The sequence below is a fragment of the Oncorhynchus gorbuscha genome, linkage group LG01 (assembly GCF_021184085.1).
Source record: "Oncorhynchus gorbuscha isolate QuinsamMale2020 ecotype Even-year linkage group LG01, OgorEven_v1.0, whole genome shotgun sequence".
In the NCBI taxonomy this organism is placed as follows: Eukaryota; Metazoa; Chordata; class Actinopteri; order Salmoniformes; family Salmonidae; genus Oncorhynchus; species Oncorhynchus gorbuscha.
This window is the reverse complement of record NC_060173.1, coordinates 28822072-28841324: the sequence shown is the minus strand read 5'-3', so window position 1 is coordinate 28841324 and position 19253 is coordinate 28822072. Positions and strand designations below refer to the sequence as shown.

Below are 19253 nucleotides of genomic sequence, written 5' to 3'. Positions count from 1 at the left end.
CTCTGTTTCCATCTCCTCTTTTCCTCTCCTCTCCTGTTCTCCTCTCCTCTCTGTTTACATCTCCTCTGTTTCCTCTCCTCTCTTCTGTTCTCCTCTCTTCTTTCTCCATCTCCTCTCTTTCCTCTCTCTGTTCTCTCTCTGTTCTCCTCTCTTCTTTTCCTCTCCTCTCCTTTCCTCCTCTCCTGTTCTCCTCTCTCTGTTCTCCTCTCCTTTTTCCTCTGTTCCTGTTCTCCTCTCTTCTGTTCTCCTCTCCTTTCCTCTCTCTCCTGTTCTCCTCTCTTCTTTCTCTCTCTCTTTTCCTCTCCTCTCTGTTTCCTCTCTGTTTACATCTCCTCTCTTTCCTCTCCTCTCCTGTTCTCCTCTCCTCTCTGTTTACTCCTCTCTGTTTCTTTCCTCTAGTCTCCTTCTCCTTTCTTCTCCTCTTTTCTTTTCCTCTCCCTCTCTCTCTGTTTACATCTCCTTTCTTCTCTCTCCTCTCTCTCTTCTGTTCTCCTCTCCTTTTCTTCTCCTCTCCTCTCTGTTTCCCTCTTTCCTCTCCTCTCTCTCCTCTCTCTTCTTCTGTTCTCCTCTCTTCTGTTCTCCTCTCTTCTGTTCTCCTCTCCTCTTTTCCTCTCTCTCTGTTTATAGCTCCTCTTTTCCTCTCCTTTCTTCTGTTCTCCTCTCCTCTGTTTCCTCTCCTTTCTTCTGTTCTCCTCTCTTCTGTTCTCCTCTCTTCTGTTCTCCTCTCTTCTGTTCTCCTCTCCTCTCTTCTGTTCTCCTCTCCTCTCTTCTGTTCTCCTCTCCTCTCTTCTGTTCTCCTCTCCTCTCTTCTGTTCTCCTCTCCTCTTTTCCTCTCCTTTCTTCTGTTCTCCTCTCCTCTTTTCCTCTCCTCTCTGTTTATATCTCCTCTTTTCCTCTCCTCTCTTCTGTTCTCCTCTCCTCTTTTCCTCTCCTCTCTGTTTATATCTCCTCTTTTCCTCTCCTTTCTTCTGTTCTCCTCTCCTCTGTTTACATCTCCACTTTTCCTCTACTCTCTTCTGTTCCTCTCCTCTCTGTTTACATCTCCTCTTTTCTTCTCCTCTCTTCTGTTCTCCTCTCCTCTGTTTACATCTCCTCTTTTCCTCTACTCTCCTGTTCTCCTCTCTGTTTACATCTCCTCTTTTCCTCTCCTCTCTTCTGTTCTCCTCTCCTCTTTTCCTCTCCTCTCTGTTTACATCTCCTCTTTTCTTCTCCTCTCTTCTGTTCTCCTCTCCTCTGTTTACATCTCCTCTTTTCCTCTCCTCTCTTCTGCTCTCCTCTCCTCTTTTCCTCTCCTCTCTGTTTACATCTCCTATTTTCCTCTCCTCTCTTCTGCTCTCCTCTCCTCTTTTCCTCTCCTCTCTGTTTACATCTCCTCTTTTCTTCTCCTCTCTTCTGTTCTCTCCTCTGTTTACATCTCCTCTTTTCCTCTACTCTCCTGTTCTCCTCTCTGTTTACATCTCCTCTTTTCCTCTCCTCTCTTCTGTTCTCCTCTCCTCTTTTCCCCTCCTCTCTGTTTACATCTCCTATTTTCATCTCCTCTCTTCTGCTCTCCTCTCCTCTTTGCCTCTCCTCTCTGTTTACATCTCCTATTTTCCTCTCCTCTCTTCTGTTCTCCTCTCCTCTTTTCCTCTCCTCTCTGTTTACAACTCCTCTTTTCCTCTCCTCTCTGTTTACATCTCCTATTTTCCTCTCCTCTCCTGTTCTCCTCTCCTCTGTTTACATCTCCTCGTTTCCTCTCCTCTCTTCTGTTCTCCTCTCCTCTTTTCCTCTCCTCTCTTCTGTTCTCCTCTCCTCTTTGCCTCTCCTCTCTGTTTACATCTCCTATTTTCCTCTCCTCTCTTCTGTTCTCCTCTCCTCTTTTCCTCTCCTCTCTGTTTACAACTCCTCTTTTCCTCTCCTCTCTGTTTACATCTCCTATTTTCCTCTCCTCTCCTGTTCTCCTCTCCTCTGTTTACATCTCCTCTTTTCCTCTCCTCTCTCCTCTTTTCCTCTCCTCTCTGTTTACATCTCCTCTTTTCCTCTCCTCTCTTCTGTTCTCCTCTCCTCTTTTCCTCTCCTCTCTGTTTATAGCTCCTCTTTTCCTCTCCTCTCTTCTGTTCTCCTCTCTTCTGTTCTCCTCTCTTCTGTTCTCCTCTCCTCTGTTTACATCTCCTCTTTTCCTCTCCTCTCTCCTCTTTTCCTCTCCTCTCTGTTTACATCTCCTCTTTTCCTCTACTCTCTTCTGTTCTCCTCTCCTCTTTTCCTCTCCTCTCTGTTTATAGCTCCTCTTTTCCTCTCCTCTCTTCTGTTCTCCTCTCTTCTGTTCTCCTCTCTTCTGTTCTCCTCTCCTCTTTTCCTCTCCTCTCTGTTTATAGCTCCTCTTTTCCTCTCCTTTCTTCTGTTCTCCTCTCCTCTTTTCCTCTCCTTTCTTCTGTTCTCCTCTCTTCTGTTCTCCTCTCTTCTGTTCTCCTCTCTTCTGTTCTCCTCTCTTCTGTTCTCCTCTCCTCTCTTCTGTTCTCCTCTCCTCTCTTCTGTTCTCCTCTCCTCTCTTCTGTTCTCCTCTCCTCTTTTCCTCTCCTTTCTTCTGTTCTCCTCTCCTCTTTTCCTCTCCTCTCTGTTTATATCTCCTCTTTTCCTCTCCTCTCTTCTGTTCTCCTCTCCTCTTTTCCTCTCCTCTCTGTTTATATCTCCTCTTTTCCTCTCCTCTCTGTTTATATCTCCTCTTTTCCTCTCCTCTCTTCTGTTCTCCTCTCCTCTTTTCCTCTCCTCTCTGTTTATATCTCCTCTTTTCCTCTCCTCTCTGTTTATATCTCCTCTTTTCCTCTCCTCTCTTCTGTTCTCCTCTCCTCTTTTCCTCTCCTCTCTGTTTATATCTCCTCTTTTCCTCTCCTTTCTTCTGTTCTCCTCTCCTCTGTTTACATCTCCACTTTTCCTCTACTCTCTTCTGTTCCTCTCCTCTCTGTTTACATCTCCTCTTTTCCTCTCCTTTCTTCTGTTCTCCTCTCCTCTGTTTACATCTCCACTTTTCCTCTACTCTCTTCTGTTCCTCTACTCTCTGTTTACATCTCCTCTTTTCCTCTCCTCTCTTCTGTTCCTCTCCTCTCTGTTTACATCTCCACTTTTCCTCTCCTCTCTTCTGTTCCTCTCCTCTCTGTTTACATCTCCACTTTTCCTCTCCTCTCTTCTGTTCTTCTCCTCTCTGTTTACATCTCCACTTTTCCTCTACTCTCTTCTGTTCTTCTCCTCTCTGTTTACATCTCCACTTTTCCTCTACTCTCTTCTGTTCTTCTCCTCTCTGTTTACATCTCCTCTTTTCCTCTCCTCTCTTCTGTTCTCATCTCCTCTTTTCCTCTCCTCTCTGTTTACATCTCCTCTTTTCCTCTCCTTTCTTCTGTTCTCCTCTCCTCTGTTTACATCTCCACTTTTCCTCTACTCTCTTCTGTTCCTCTACTCTCTGTTTACATCTCCTCTTTTCCTCTCCTCTCTTCTGTTCCTCTCCTCTCTGTTTACATCTCCACTTTTCCTCTCCTCTCTTCTGTTCCTCTCCTCTCTGTTTACATCTCCACTTTTCCTCTCCTCTCTTCTGTTCTTCTCCTCTCTGTTTACATCTCCACTTTTCCTCTACTCTCTTCTGTTCTTCTCCTCTCTGTTTACATCTCCACTTTTCCTCTCCTCTCTTCTGTTCCTCTCCTCTCTGTTTACATCTCCACTTTTCCTCTCCTCTCTTCTGTTCCTCTCCTCTCTGTTTACATCTCCACTTTTCCTCTCCTCTCTTCTGTTCTTCTCCTCTCTGTTTACATCTCCACTTTTCCTCTACTCTCTTCTGTTCTTCTCCTCTCTGTTTACATCTCCACTTTTCCTCTACTCTCTTCTGTTCTTCTCCTCTCTGTTTACATCTCCTCTTTTCCTCTCCTCTCTTCTGTTCTCATCTCCTCTTTTCCTCTCCTCTCTGTTTACATCTCCTCTTTTCCTCTCCTCTTTTCCTCTCCTCTCTGTTTACATCTCCTCTTTTCCTCTCCTCTCCTGTTCTCCCCTCCTCTCGTCTGTTCTCTGAGCATTGGGAGGAAGTGTAATGTATTGATGCACTATCTGATGATTCCGATTGGACCTGATCAATAAGACTTTCTTTGAAAGCCAGGCAGGAATCCCCCTCTACAGTCAGAACACACACACACACACACACACACACACACACACACACACACACACACACACACACACACACACACACACACACACACACACACACACACACACACACACACACACACACACACACACACACACACACACACACACACACACACACAGCAGCAATTCACACCCAGAAGACATCTTAATGATGTGTTTCCTGTTTGCTTGTTGTCTGCCTGGGATCTCTCTGAGTGTATGTGTCATTGACTGGTTAAAGCAGGAGGACTATGTGCTGTTGATGTCTCACTCATTTTGCCTTTGAAGGAGCTCAGTGACATGCATCAATCTGTCAGTACTGTGTGTGTGTGTGTGTGTGTGTGTGTGTGTGTGTGTGTGTGTGTGTGTGTGTGTGTGTGTGTGTGTGTGTGTGTGTGTGTGTGTGTGTGTGTGTGTGTGTGTGTGTGTGTGTGTGTGTGTGTGTGTAGAGGGAGAGGGGTGAGAGGGGTGTAAGTATCTCAGCTTGCTGCTCCTCACCAGTTCGAGAGCAGAGGAAGACAAGTGGAAGGGGCCCAGCTGTAGCAATACAGTCCTTAAGGGCCACAGAAGGGGTTCTGGACCTATTTACGGGGTGCACCTCCTCCCTCTGTACCCCATCCCTCTCTCCCTATAGGTCAGTGTGTGTGTAGCGGCCGGTTACATGCCCACACAGCCACAGGGTAGCAGGAAGAGTTCAGGTCAACTCCAACATGCCTAAAAATAATTCATTTTTTTTAAAGTAACAAAAGATTTGTAAAGCTTAGGGGATGTCTAAATGTGTTGTTTCTTCTCTAGCCTAGAGACTTAGACATTCTGGACACCTCTATACATCTCTCTAAATCTCCCTGTCCTCAATTCCTCAGTGTGTGTGTGTGTGTGTGTGTGTGTGTGTGTGTGTGTGTGTGTGTGTGTGTGTGTGTGTGTGTGTGTGTGTGTGTGTGTGTGTGTGTGTGTGTGTGTGTGTGTGTGTGTGTGTGTGTGTGTGTGTGTGTGTGTGTGTGTGTGTGTGTGTGTGTGTGTGTGTGTGTGTGTGTGTGTGTGTAAGAACACGAACAAGGCAGCTGTAGTCTGGGTACAGTAGGCTAAACAGATTACACCAGAACAGATGAGTGTATGTATAATAGTGTTGAATCCTGTTGAACACTGTGCCGGGCAGGGTTCGTTTAGCAGTGAAAAGGACACTCTCAGGCATCGATTCAGCTGACCAACCAGGCATGAGAATAATGCAGGTCAGCCATATGATTGGTTGGTCAATGTGTCGATTACTCCCTGGCCCTGCCCAGTACTTCCTGGTAGAGGGGTTGAGTTGAAAATAGTTCCAGGTCAAAGGGTGTTCTGCTGCTCACTGACCACATAAAGGAGTCTCATAGACCATTTCTGGCCCCCTTTCTCCCAAAGTCTACACTCTTCCACCCTATGCTACATTTGTTTTGATTTCTTTGAATAGGATCCTACCAACTGTGTGTGTGTGAGCATTGAAATGTCCAGACAAATAGTGTAAGAAACCGTCTTTAATGTGTCCTCTTCTTTTCCTTTACAGAAACCATGACAGAGGAATGCTGATATCTTAACATCATTCCGCGGCACCAGACGGCCACAAAGCACAACGTCCACACATCTCCAAACCACCCAGAAACCAAGCAACAGACCCTGTACAGACGTCCAGATGGACCCGTCACCCAGCACACTTTCATGACAAGATTATCCCCCGAAACAAATGACAACAAAACTAAACATCCAAGGAAAATACTGAGTTCCTGTTTGATCAACTACTAAAACTCCTGGATTCTCTCTTTCTCTATCACCAGTAGCTACATACATAATTGTGACTGAACATTGTGACAAAGATACAGTACCACATTGTACATTACATTTTGTAGAGTATTATAAGTTATAATATGTAGGTTGGAGGTCTAACTGTAGACAGACACTGTAGAGGAGAGAAGTGATGACGCGTGAGTTCCCGTTAGCACATAGGCCCAATGCTGTTCCTGTAAATAATGGGCAGTAGAACTGAATAGGGCCTCATATGGAATACAGCTAGTCCATCTGTATATAGCCATGACACCATAGCTCTAATATGTACATAGGCATTCAATTATACCTCCTTATTTCTCCTATCCCCTTCAACCCTCCTACACTAGCGCAATGATACTCACCATATCTCCATACTCAGACATGTAAAATATATATATACAGGAGGAAACTGGATACAGAGAGAAGATACACACAGTGTCTGTTGCAGCTGGAAACACACTGGAGTGAGAAACACAGACCCACTTTGGCTGGAATAAGGAACTGGTGAACTCTCCCTGCCACAAAGAGGCACGCAATAACCCCGGTGTATTTGTACGTGTATTTTACTCCCCTTAGTGAAGTGAAAGTTTCACTTCAATGGTTTGAAAGCTTTCTGCAGTCCACTCAATGTACAAATTTTCATTTTCATCCACACTTCCTCCCTCTCCCTCCATTCCTGATTGGCTAGTCCTTCCTCTCTCCCCCAGTCCTGATAGGCTGTTGACAGTCAGTGTGGGCGTGTCAATCAGAGGGCCTGTAGGCCCATAGGCCTCTCTGAGACCAGGCGCTCGCTTAGCTCCCACAGGCTGGCTGCAGTGACCTGGTCCTCGGCCTGGGGGGAGGGCAGGCAGCGGAAACAGTTGTTGAAGTACATCCCTCCTAGACCCTCTAGCTCCGGAGCTACCGCACAGTACACCGTGGTGGCTGCCCCCTGTTGCTGTGGAGACAAAGAGACAGAGGGACAACAGTCAACATGGAGGACAGAGACAGAGCAGCACTGATCAACATCATCTGTGTGGGAGGAGGGGACAGTCAGAATGACAGAGAACCTCTTGTCCGCCAAGAGATACACAGGAACTCCAGCCACCCTACAGATCCTGCCAAGACACCTCCACTGGAATACACACACATGTACTCAGTGACCCTCATCTCTCCTGATCCTCCAGAGCATCCATATGAGACAGACAAGGAACTCCATACAAACAGAGAGAGACAGAAAGATAGACACAGAGAGGATAAACTCCATAGAGACCCCCTCTCTGCCACAGCCCATAATGATGGGGCAGTGTTACCATAGGGACTATGGATCTGGATAGATATGTATATACAGTACCAGTCAAAGGTTTGGACACACCTACTCATTCAAGGGTTTTTCTTTATTTAGACTATTTTCTACATGGTATAATAATAGTGAAGACATCAAAACTATTAAATAACACATATGGAATCATGTAGTAAGCAAAAAAGTGTTAAACAAAATATTTTAGATTCTTCAAAGTAGCCACTATTTTACTTGATGACAGTTTTGCACACTCTTGGCATTCTCTCAACCAGCTTCATGAGGAATGCTTTTCCAACAGTCTTGAAGGAGTTCCCACATATGCTGAGCACTTGTTGGCTGCTTTTCCTTCACTCTGTGGTCCAACTCATCCCAAACCATCTCAATTGGGTTGAGGTCAGGTGATTGTGGAGCCCAGGTCATCTGATGCAGCACTCCATCACTCTCCTTGGTCAAATAGCCCTTACACAACCTGGAGGTGTATTTTGGGTCATTGTCCTGTTGAAAAACAAATGATAGCCCCACTAAGTGCAAACCAAATGGGATGGCGTATTGCTGCAGAATGCTGTGGTAGTCATGCTGGTTAAGTGTGCCTTGAATTCAAAATAAATCACAGACAGTGTCACCAGCAAAGCACCCCCACACCTATCATACCTCATCCTCCATGCTTCACAGTGGGAACCACACATGAGTAGATCATCCATTCACATACACAGCGCTTGGAACCAAAAATCTCAAATTTGGCCTCATCAGACCAAAGGACAGATTTCCACCGGTCTGATGTCCATTGCTCGTGTTTCTTGGCCCAAGCAAGTCTCTTCTTATTATTGGTGTCCTTTGTAGTGGTTTCTTTGCAGCAATTCAACCATAAAGGCCTGATTCACACAGTCTCCTCTGAACAGTTGATGTTGAGATGTGTATGTTACTTGAACTCTGCAAAGCATCTATTTGGGCTGCGATCTGAGGTGCAGTTAACTCTAATGAACTTATCCTCTGCAGCAGAGGTACCTCTGGGTCTTCCTTTCCTGTGGTGGTCCTCATGAGAGCCAGTTTCATCATAGCGCTTGATGGTTTTTGCGACTGCACTTGAAGAAACTTTCAAAGTTCTTGAAATGTTCTGGATTTACTGACCTTCATGTCTTAAAGTAATGATGGACTGTTGTTTCTCATTGCTTATTTGAGCTGTTCTTGCCAAAATACGGACTTGGTCTTACCAAATAAGGCTATCGTCTGTATACCACTCTTACCTTGTCACAACTGATTGGCTCAAACACATTAAGAAGGTAAAAAACTCCACAAATGTCCTTTTAACAAGGCACACCTGTTAATTTAAATGCATTCCAGGTGACTACCTCATGAAGCTGGTTGAGTGAATGCCAAGAGTGTGCAAAGCTGTCATCAAGGCAAATTGTGGCTACTTTCAAGAATCATCTCAAATATAAAATATATTTGGATTTGTTTAACACTTTTTTGGTTACTACATGATTCCATATGTGTTATTTCATAGTTTTAATGTCTCCACTGTTATTCTACAATGTAGAAAATAGTAAAAATAAAGAGACACCCTGGAATGAGTAGGTGTATCCAAAATGTTGACTGATACTGTAGATATATTTCTATTATTGTGTGCATACAGGACTGCTGACTCTCCACAGAGTGTATGCTTATGTGAATGTGGTAAATACAGACCAGGGGCAACACTGTCTGTCCACAAAACAACACGATCTCTGTAGAATACCACAATAACTATAGGAAGGTGGTGACTGTTCATCCACATTTGACGTAAAACACACCCAAAATATGTTGCACTTGATATTTCTACAGCTGCAATATTTTGTAGTTGTTTTGTGGACGTTTGCACACTGCGAGGGCTGTTTTCTGGACAGAGGATGTGGCCCACGGTGTTCTAGACTGGGGAGGAGGGACCAGCTCTTCTCATTGGGAGTGGGGAGCCAGAGGGTTCTGTAAACTCTCTATAAGGGAACATACAGTATCTATGCCATGATTACACATCTGTATATGTTTACATCATCTAGGGGTTCATGAGGGAAGTCAGACTGTAGAGGAGAGTAGAGAGCAACGGTCCTAAACAGTAAACATTGTAGTACATGCTGTTTGCCACAGTAAAGAGTGAGTTACACCGGTAAAGAGTGATATGATGAGAATAGTGCTCTTGTACACAAACATCATATACAGTACAGGCATGCACACGCTCGCAACCCCCCCTCCTTTCTCTCTTCTCTTTCTAAGAAACGTAGAGAGCAGACAGCCTGTAATACCCTCTACCCTACACCCTCTAATTGAGTGGGAGATGACTACTCAGAAGCTGTGTTTCTCAGTTGAACATCTCAAATCCAGTGTACAGTAGTCTGTAGTCACACTGTACTGAGAAATGGCTCCCTAATGCAGCACCATCCGGCACAGTCGGTAATTAGGAGCGGCGAGAGGGAGAGAGGAAGTGTGATTCCACAGCGTTTGAAACAGAGAGAGGAAGAAACAGACATCAGAGAGTATTACAGCCAGGATTCAGGCGCCCTGCTGCTGGCTAAAAACTGCTGTGACGTTATGAGAAGACAGGAGACTGTTCTGGAGATGACTTCTATAGACACATGAAATACTTCTCTCTGGCTAACTGCTCTTTATCTACAAATGAGACTGGGGGGAGGACTGGTGAGAGACTTCAGTGCAGAGCAGTTTAGTACAGTGCACTGGCAGAGCAGCAAAGGTCTGTACACAAACAAACAAACAAACAAACAAACAAACAAACAAACACACACACACACACACACACACACACACACACACACACACACACACACACACACACACACACACACACACACACACACACACACACACACACACACACACACACACACACACACTTCAAAGGCACAGCCTCATTGAGGCTCATTTGAGCATCTGCAGCCCAAGCTGGCAGAGGCTAATACAGAGAGTAACACATACGGAGATATACCAGAACTGTTCCAGCACACACACACTGGCTGTCATTAAGATCTAGCAACACACACAGTCACACATACAGAGATATACCAGAACTGTTCCAGCACACACACACTGGCTGTCATTAAGATCTAGCAACACACACAGTCACACATACAGAGATATACCAGAACTGTTCCAGCACACACACACTGGCTGTCATTAAGATCTAGCAACACACACAGTCACACATACGGAGATATACCAGAACTGTTCCAGCACACACACACTGGCTGTCATTAAGATCTAGCAACACACACAGTCACACATACGGAGATATACCAGAACTGTTCCAGCACACACACACTGGCTGTCATTAAGATCTAGCAACACACACAGTCACACATACGGAGATATACCAGAACTGTTCCAGCACACACACACTGGCTGTCATTAAGATCTAGCAACACACACAGTCACACATACGGAGATATACCAGAACTGTTCCAGCACACACACACTGGCTGTCATTAAGATCTAGCAACACACACAGTCACACATACGGAGATATACCAGAACTGTTCCAGCACACACACACTGGCTGTCATTAAGATCTAGCAACACACACAGTCACACATACGGAGATATACCAGAACTGTTCCAGCACACACACACTGGCTGTCATTAAGATCTAGCAACACACACAGTCACACATACGGAGATATACCAGAACTGTTCCAGCACACACACACTGGCTGTCATTAAGATCTAGCAACACACACAGTCACACATACGGAGATATACCAGAACTGTTCCAGCACACACACACTGGCTGTCATTAAGATCTAGCAACACACACAGTCACACATACGGAGATATACCAGAACTGTTCCAGCACACACACACTGGCTGTCATTAAGATCTAGCAACACACACAGTCACACATACGGAGATATACCAGAACTGTTCCAGCACACACACACTGGCTGTCATTAAGATCTAGCAACACACACAGTCACACATACGGAGATATACCAGAACTGTTCCAGCACACACACACTGGCTGTCATTAAGATCTAGCAACACACACAGTCACACATACGGAGATATACCAGAACTGTTCCAGCACACACACACTGGCTGTCATTAAGATCTAGCAACACACACAGTCACACATACGGAGATATACCAGAACTGTTCCAGCACACACACACTGGCTGTCATTAAGATCTAGCAACACACACAGTCACACAATGTGCACACAGTCACACTCAGTCTCACATGTACACACAGTAACACACAGTCACACAATGTACGCACAGTCACACTCAGTCTCACACAGTCACACACAGTCTTACACATGTACACACATGCACACACAGTCACACACATGTACACACAGTCACACAGTCACAGAATAGTGCATGCATACATACACAGACATATAGTAGACTCTCTCATTGAGCAGACAGACACACTCATCAAACTTCCTTCTCAGTGCTGGTAGTAGCAGAGGCAGATTGAGGCGGTTTGAAACCGCAGATGAAACAACTGCATCTCTCTGCTGTCTCCCTCCCTGCCAGCACACTGATAACTCTACACACCTCATAGGACTGGCATATCAAAGGCTCACACGTCACTCAGTGTCAAAGAGACACACCCAGACCCACATATACACACTTCAAAAGCAGGGTGTCAGATCATTTAGCTAACCAGTCACCCCCAGGTATCTGCTTTAGAACGTAGACACAAACTCATTGGAAGATGCAATATATTTACCTGCCTGCTCATCTTACTCTACTTCCAGGTTCATCTCTGTTTTAGGTGAAAGGTGGACCATCAATACATTGGAATGATTTACACCTGATCTGAGAACGCAGCTCTACAGCACAGCAGGGAATTCTGTCTGAGGGAGACAACCAAAATATGTACACAGCAGAAGGAGAGCGAGGGTGAAAGAGAGAGGGAGAGAGAGTGTGTGTGTGTGTTATCTTCTTGGTGTTCAGCTCGGCCCTCCCACTACATGACCTTTTTAACCGTGTAAGAGATAAGCCTGATGAGTTTAGCATGCTAGACATTAACATGTGGAACCACCCACCACCACTATCTATCAGAGAGACATAGAGAGAAGAAAGGGAATGTGCTGGGCTGGTGACACGCACGCACGCACACACACACACACACACACACACAATCCCTCCTGACATGTACAGTAGCCCAACAGATGTGTATAATCATGTACATTATAAATAATACCTGTACATTCTAGGTGTCGACCAACCAATGGCCCTTTCTATTTGTGTACTAGTGTTTGTCAATGTAAATCCTGATTCTGATATACATAGTTTTGCAGAGTTGACAGAGAGAAATGACTGGTTTTCTTGGGGTTGGTATGTTATGTTCCTATCAGACAGAACTGACCACTGCAAACTGGTGAGTGGAGAGGAAAGGGTTAAATGAGTGTGAGCCCGAGCAACTGTCCCCGAGACATGACATGAATCACCAGAACTACAAGGGGAAGGGAAGCGGGGAAAAGAAAACTCTTTCACTTCAGCAATATACAAGAAATGTGACAAACCGAAGTAGCAGGGTCCTAGCCAACAAGATATTTTCCAGACCACTTAAACACACAAACCCAACCTCTGCAATCTCTATGCTTTAAGAGCTGCAATAAACAGGTCCTGGATCAGCAGAAATAACCTGACCATGTCTGGCCTGAACCATCACTGCTCTGGAAAATAGTCCATTTACATTTATGTCTTCCAATTTTCAACATAATGAAAATATTTCCAATGTCTTTGGAAAGTATTCTGCAATATTTAACTGTTGAACAGCCACTCTTCAATGTATTAAAAAGCAAGGTCAGAGAGAAGGGTGTTGAATCATTAAAGAGTAACTATACTGTACCTCAGAGTTGTTCGCTGTTGTTTTCATAGTATAACATGTTATGGCGTGATCTCTAACCATGTCTAATCACTCTGTGCTTGTACAGTACAGCAATACTATATGATGCATTGTGCTATTTGTTAGCATAGGACTAATGCACCAGGAAGAGAAAAAGACACGTTTTGTTTCTGCCTCGTCAAGGTGGTGCTCTGTCATTCTGTCATACGATCGTTCTCTGATAATATGTGTGACCGTTTTCCCTGACGTGTGTATTTATGACATTGACCTGTAAATACACCCAGTACTGTGGAGCAGTCTGTTCGTGGCCCAGCCCGTCCTGCCCTGTACAAAGGAACATGTAAATAGCAAACGGCTATGCATGCTGACACTCTAGCACTTCTTTCAGGTACTTTTATAATCCCCAACTCCTCATATGGCATGTCCTGAAAATCACCTATGAACATGGAAAATAAAAAGAGAATAATAAAAAAAGAACCAAGATGTCAGATGATGACATCCTGGACAACGTGTAAAGTCCTACAGTTTTCTTACTCTTGTGGGTGGTTCACTTCTGTTCCTTTAACTGTCATTCTGTCATTCTTAATGTGGTTAAACCATTCTGGTCAAGGTTCTGTTCAGTTGTCTTGGTGTGTGAAGGGTCGAGGCAAAGCAGAGAGGCAATCTGTGTGCTAACAACTAAAGCCTGGTTAAGAGTCTGTCCACATCTGTCACAGGGCAGCATAGTCCTCTCTTGTTGTGACAAGAGCAGACATGACTGGCTCTGGCAAAACACACAAGGGGACACTGATTGTGATTTAACACGGTTCTGTTTAAGGAACTAGAATTGGAACTAGCCTATATAACAAGCTTATATGATGACAGAAGATAGTATGAGCAGTAAACGAGCTTTGCCACAGCCCTAGGACTCAGTCTGTCTGAACTAACAGTCTCACATGAAGGTCTATCTATGCCATGATGGAGAAGATGGGACTCCAACAGGACTTTGTGCTTTTGTTGATACTTTAGCAATGTTTATTTCCAACCCCATGGTGTTCACAATAGATGGAAGTATCTGATTTTTAATCTGTGCTAAAGATATTTCACATTTAATAAATTATCATTGTAACAACACGTCTGCTGCCTTGTCTCTGGCCCATGTTTGTGTAATAGAGAGCGACAGAGCGAGTGAGAGTAGGAGAGAGAGAAGACAGCGAGAGAGTGTATGTTTACACTAGCCCTCAGTGGCGCTAGCCTCTGCGAGCCGACAACCCATCTAAGCGTGCCCAGCCCAGATGTGAGGGGAATCCTGGGTAACGTGGTCCACTCAGATAAACGGCCTGGCCCTCCATTCAGTATAACCAATCAACTGGAAGGGGAGGGATTAACACCACAAACACACCAGCACACCTCTAAAATCAACACAACGTTCACCCTCATAAGTCCACAGTCACCCCCGTAACCTCAGGCCCCCCCTCCACACACACGCACGCACGCACGCACGCACGCACGCACACACACACACACACACACACACACACACACACACACACACACACACACACACACACACACACACACACACACACACACACACACACACACACACACACACACACACACACACACACACGCATAAGTATAATGCTGTTCTTGCCATTCTAATGGGAGAGCCCTCTAAGGCACTGGCCTCTGCTCCTCGGTATGTATTACATTCGATTAAAAAGCCGTCATTAGCCCCTAGGCCTTCTGGGTAATATAGGGTAACACATCTCTGGGTAACACATCTCTGCATCTGAAGAACATTAGGAGAGAGAATGCTGTTTAGCGTTTTTCTTTTTTCACTGTTGGTTAGAGCCTGTTAGTAAGCATTTCACCTGTTGTATTCAGCGCACGTGATAAATAAACTTTGATTTGAGAATGGAGAGACTGTACACTTTCGACCCCTGCTACTGCTGTGTCATACCTCTACCCTCTCTGTGAGAATGGAGAGACTGTACACTTTCAACCCCTGCTACTGCTGTGTCATACCTCTACCCTCTCTGTGAGAATGGAGAGACTGTACACTTTCAACCCCTGCTACTGCTGTGTCATACCTCTACCCTCTCTGTGAGAATGGAGAGACTGTACACTTTCAACCCCTGCTACTGCTGTGTCATACCTCTACCCTCTCTGTGAGAATGGAGAGACTGTACACTTTCAACCCCTGCTACTGCTGTGTCATACCTCTACCCTCTCTGTGAGAATGGAGAGACTGTACACTTTCAACCCCTGCTACTGCTGTGTCATACCTCTACCCTCTCTGTGAGAATGGAGAGACTGTACACTTTCAACCCCTGCTACTGCTGTGTCATACCTCTACCCTCTCTGTGAGAATGGAGAGACTGTACACTCAACCCCTGCTACTGCTGTGTCATACCTCTACCCAGGTGTTAGGAGAAGAATCATTCAAGGGGAAAACGATGAGAATGAGAAGGACTTGGGCAGCAACTGTGAAACTATCTGCTTTTTATCTTGGGATAGGACTTGTGAGGTGATGGGCTCCAGCTAATTATTGTCCTCTAATAAAAGCAACATATGCTAAGACAATAAAAGGCCTTATTGGACAGCTCTTCATTAAAGAGGGGCAGTAAAGAGAGAGGGCTCTGGCACAGGGAGGAGATTAAAAGGCCTGGTCTGAATGGGAGAATAGGAGTCTCTCTACATAGTTGGACTATGGGGGCATGTAGGACTATAAAACAGCTGCATTAAACAAGAAGAGGACTGGACGCTTTATTGGGCATGATCTCTTTCACTCTGTCACTCCCAGTCACTCCCATTCACTCCTCCTTACTTTCTCTTCTAATCTTTCTCCCTCTCCCACTTTCTCATTTCATCTTTCTCCATCTCACTCTCTCACTCCCTCTCTTCCCCTCATTTCATCTATCTCCATCTCTCTCTTTCTCACTTCCTCTGCAACCCACTCTTCCTCACCTCTCTCTCCTAAGCAGTGCCGCAACGCGTTCGATTTTAGCGCAAACGCTGCTCCTTCATGTAATTGCTGTGCGCGCTCTCCCACTATTAAGCATGTAAACACATTGGTCAGGGAACGGCTGGCTGGTGGCGGGAAACTGGATTGAAACTGATCTAAAAACAGCCCTATAGCCGTCTAGCCTAATACAGTGAGATTTCACATGCACTGCATTCGTTGCCTTCCCTTTAGACAGAATAAATCAACAGGATTGGGTGAATAACTTGAAAATGATATCCATAAGCCTACTAATAAATGAATGAATTAAAAACATACACATATTTAATATAAGAAATAGGAAGAGACCTTCAACCTTGTAATAATACATTTTCTTTCAATTTGCTCTATTGCATCTAATTATCAATATAATAAAATGATATTTCCTTTAAAAGTAGCCCTACAGCCTACTCAAACATCAATATTGGCTTTAGCAAGGCACTGTGCAGATTCAATAATTTTTTTAGGATTGATTTTCAGCATGTTATGATGAGTTTTTTTAGGATTCATTTTCAGCATGTTATGATGAGTTTTTTAGGATTAATTTTCAGCATGTTATGATGAGTTTTTTAGGGTTGATTTTCAGCATGTTATGATGAGTTTTTTAGGATTGATTTTCAGCATGTTATGATGGGTTTTTTAGAGTTGATTTTCAGCATGTTATGATGAGTTTTTTAGGATTGATTTTCAGCATGTTATGATGAGTTTTTTAGGATTGATTTTCAGCATGTTATGATGAGTTTTTTAGGGTTGATTTTCAGCATGTTATGATGAGTTTTTTAGGATTGATTTTCAGCATGTTATGATGAGTTTTTTAGGATAAGCTAGAAATTCTACACTGCTGTTTGTCGGCAGCACACTGAATCTTTCCATCCATTGGAGGAGCAATTTAACATATGAAGCCTCCTCCCCAAGGTTGTTTTACTCACTGCTTTAGCACACTCTGCTAACCCTGATGTCCTTGCCGTGTCTGAATCCTGGCTTAGGAAGTCCACCAAAAATTGTGAGATTTCCATCCCCAACAACAACATTTTCCATCAAGATAGAACTGCCAAATGGAGAGGAGTTGCAATCTACTGCAGAGATAGCCTGCAAAGTTCTGTCATACTTTCCAGGTCTTTCCAGTTCGAGCTTCTAATTTTAAAAATGAATCTCTTCAGAAATAAGTCGCTCACTGTTGCCGCCTGTTATAGACCCTCCTCAGCCCCCAGCTGTGCCCTGAACGCCATATGTTAATTGATTGCCCCGCATCTCTCTTCAGAGTTTGTTCTGTTAGGTGTCCTAAACTGGGACAGGCTTAACACCCAGGCAGTCCTACAATCTAAGATAGATGCCCTCAATCTCACACAAATTATCAAGGAACCCACCAGGTACAACCCTAAATCCATAAACATGGGCACCCTCATAGATATAATCCTGACCAATTTGCCAAATACACCTCTGGTGTTTTCAATCACTGCCTCAATGCCTGCATCCGCTATGGGTCCACGGTCAAACAACCACCCATTATCACTGTCAAACGCTCCCTAAAACACTTCTACGAGCAGGCCTTTCTAATCGACCTGGCCCGGGTATCCTGGAAGGATTTTGACCTCATCCGTCAGTCGAGGATGACTGGTCGTTCTTTAAAAGTAATTTCCTCACCATCTTAAATAAGCATGCCCCTTTCAAAAAATGTAGAACTAAGAACAGATATAGCCCTTGGTTCACTTTTTTCTCCCAAATGTCATGCTATCCCATTGGTAATTACAGTCTTGTCCCATCGCTGCAACTCCCCTACGGACTCGGAAGAGGCGAAGGTCGAGAGCCATGTGTACTCCGAAACATGACCCAGCCAAGCCGCACTGCTTCTTGACACACTAATCGCTTAACCTGCACCAACGTGTCAGAGGAAACACTGTCCAGCTGGCGACCGAAGTCAGCTTGCAGGCACCCGACCCACCACAAGGAGGTGCTAGAGCGCAATGGGAAAAGGAAATCCAGGCCGGCCAAACCCTCCCCTAACCTGAACGATGCTGGGCCAATTGTGCGCCGCCTCACGGGTCTCCTAGTCACGGCCGGCTGATACTCTGAAAGCTTCATTCTAATCAATCATGAATATAATAAGAAACCCATCGACCCCTTATGAGCCATCAGCGGGATAAAGGTCTTGCTTAGTCAATGAGTTGGTCCACTATTAAGGGCAGCGGCGCTTTATCAAATGGTCATATTGATGCTTTAGGCTACCGTGCCGTGAAAACAGTTCATCCAAAATGATGCTTGCGATCGAATGCATCATGACCGATAGCACACGATACAAAAACAGCCAACGTGTGGGAAAATAGTGTTCAGACAAATTTCCAGAATATTTTGGTGTCTATTTCGTTGCGCCAATGAAGACAGTTGTGATTCAAGTTGAATCCAATCCAATACCCCTACATCTTTACAGCAGGGTCTAGAAGACTTAACACAGAAAGCAGAGTAGTACCTTCCACAAAAAGTATTGCTGGACAAAAAGACACATGTGGGTCTCTCTCTCTGCCCTTCTCACTTCTTTCCCTTATTTTCTCTATAGGATTAGGATATTCAGTGCCTTCAGAAAGTAATCATACCCCTTGACTTATTCCACATTTGGTTGTTACAGCCTGAATTGAAGTGAAAACAGGATTTTAGAAATGTTCACAAATGTATTGAAAATGAAATACAGAAATATCTAATTTACATAAGTATTCACAACACTGAGTCAATACATCACATTTGACAGTGATTACAGCTGATAACCATTTTCAAGTCTTGAAATTGCTTTACAAGCAGTTTTAAGTCAAAACTGTAACTCAGCCACTCGGAACTGTCTTCTTGGTAAGCAACTCAAGTGTAGATTGTGCTTGTGTTTAGCTCCATTCCATACATGTTTTATCCTGAACAACTCCCCAGTCCTTAACGATTACAAGCATACCCATAACATGATGCAGCCACCACTATGCTTGAAAATATGGAGAGTAGTACTTAGTAATGTGTTGTATTATTTGATTTGCCCCAAACAAAACACTTTGTATTCAGCACAAAAAGTTAATTGCGTTGCCACATTTTTTGCAATATTACTTTAGTGCCTTGTTGAAAACAGGATGCATGTTTTGGAATATTACTTTAGTGCCTTGTTGAAAACAGGATGCATGTTTTGGAATATTTGTATTCTGTAAATGCTTCCTTTTCACT

At 44.3% G+C, this 19253-nt stretch overlaps 1 protein-coding gene across 1 annotated transcript in view; it reads left to right on the top strand.

Annotated features, from left to right (window-relative positions):
- LOC124035743 (transcription factor Maf-like) overlaps positions 1-7309 on the top strand; it is a 145554-nt gene extending 138245 nt beyond the window's left edge. The window contains exon 3 of the mRNA XM_046349378.1: positions 5690-7309. The gene's annotated coding sequence lies outside the window, so the exon portion shown is untranslated. The remainder of the gene's footprint in view (positions 1-5689) is intronic.
- The last annotated feature ends 11944 nt before the right edge of the window (positions 7310-19253 follow it).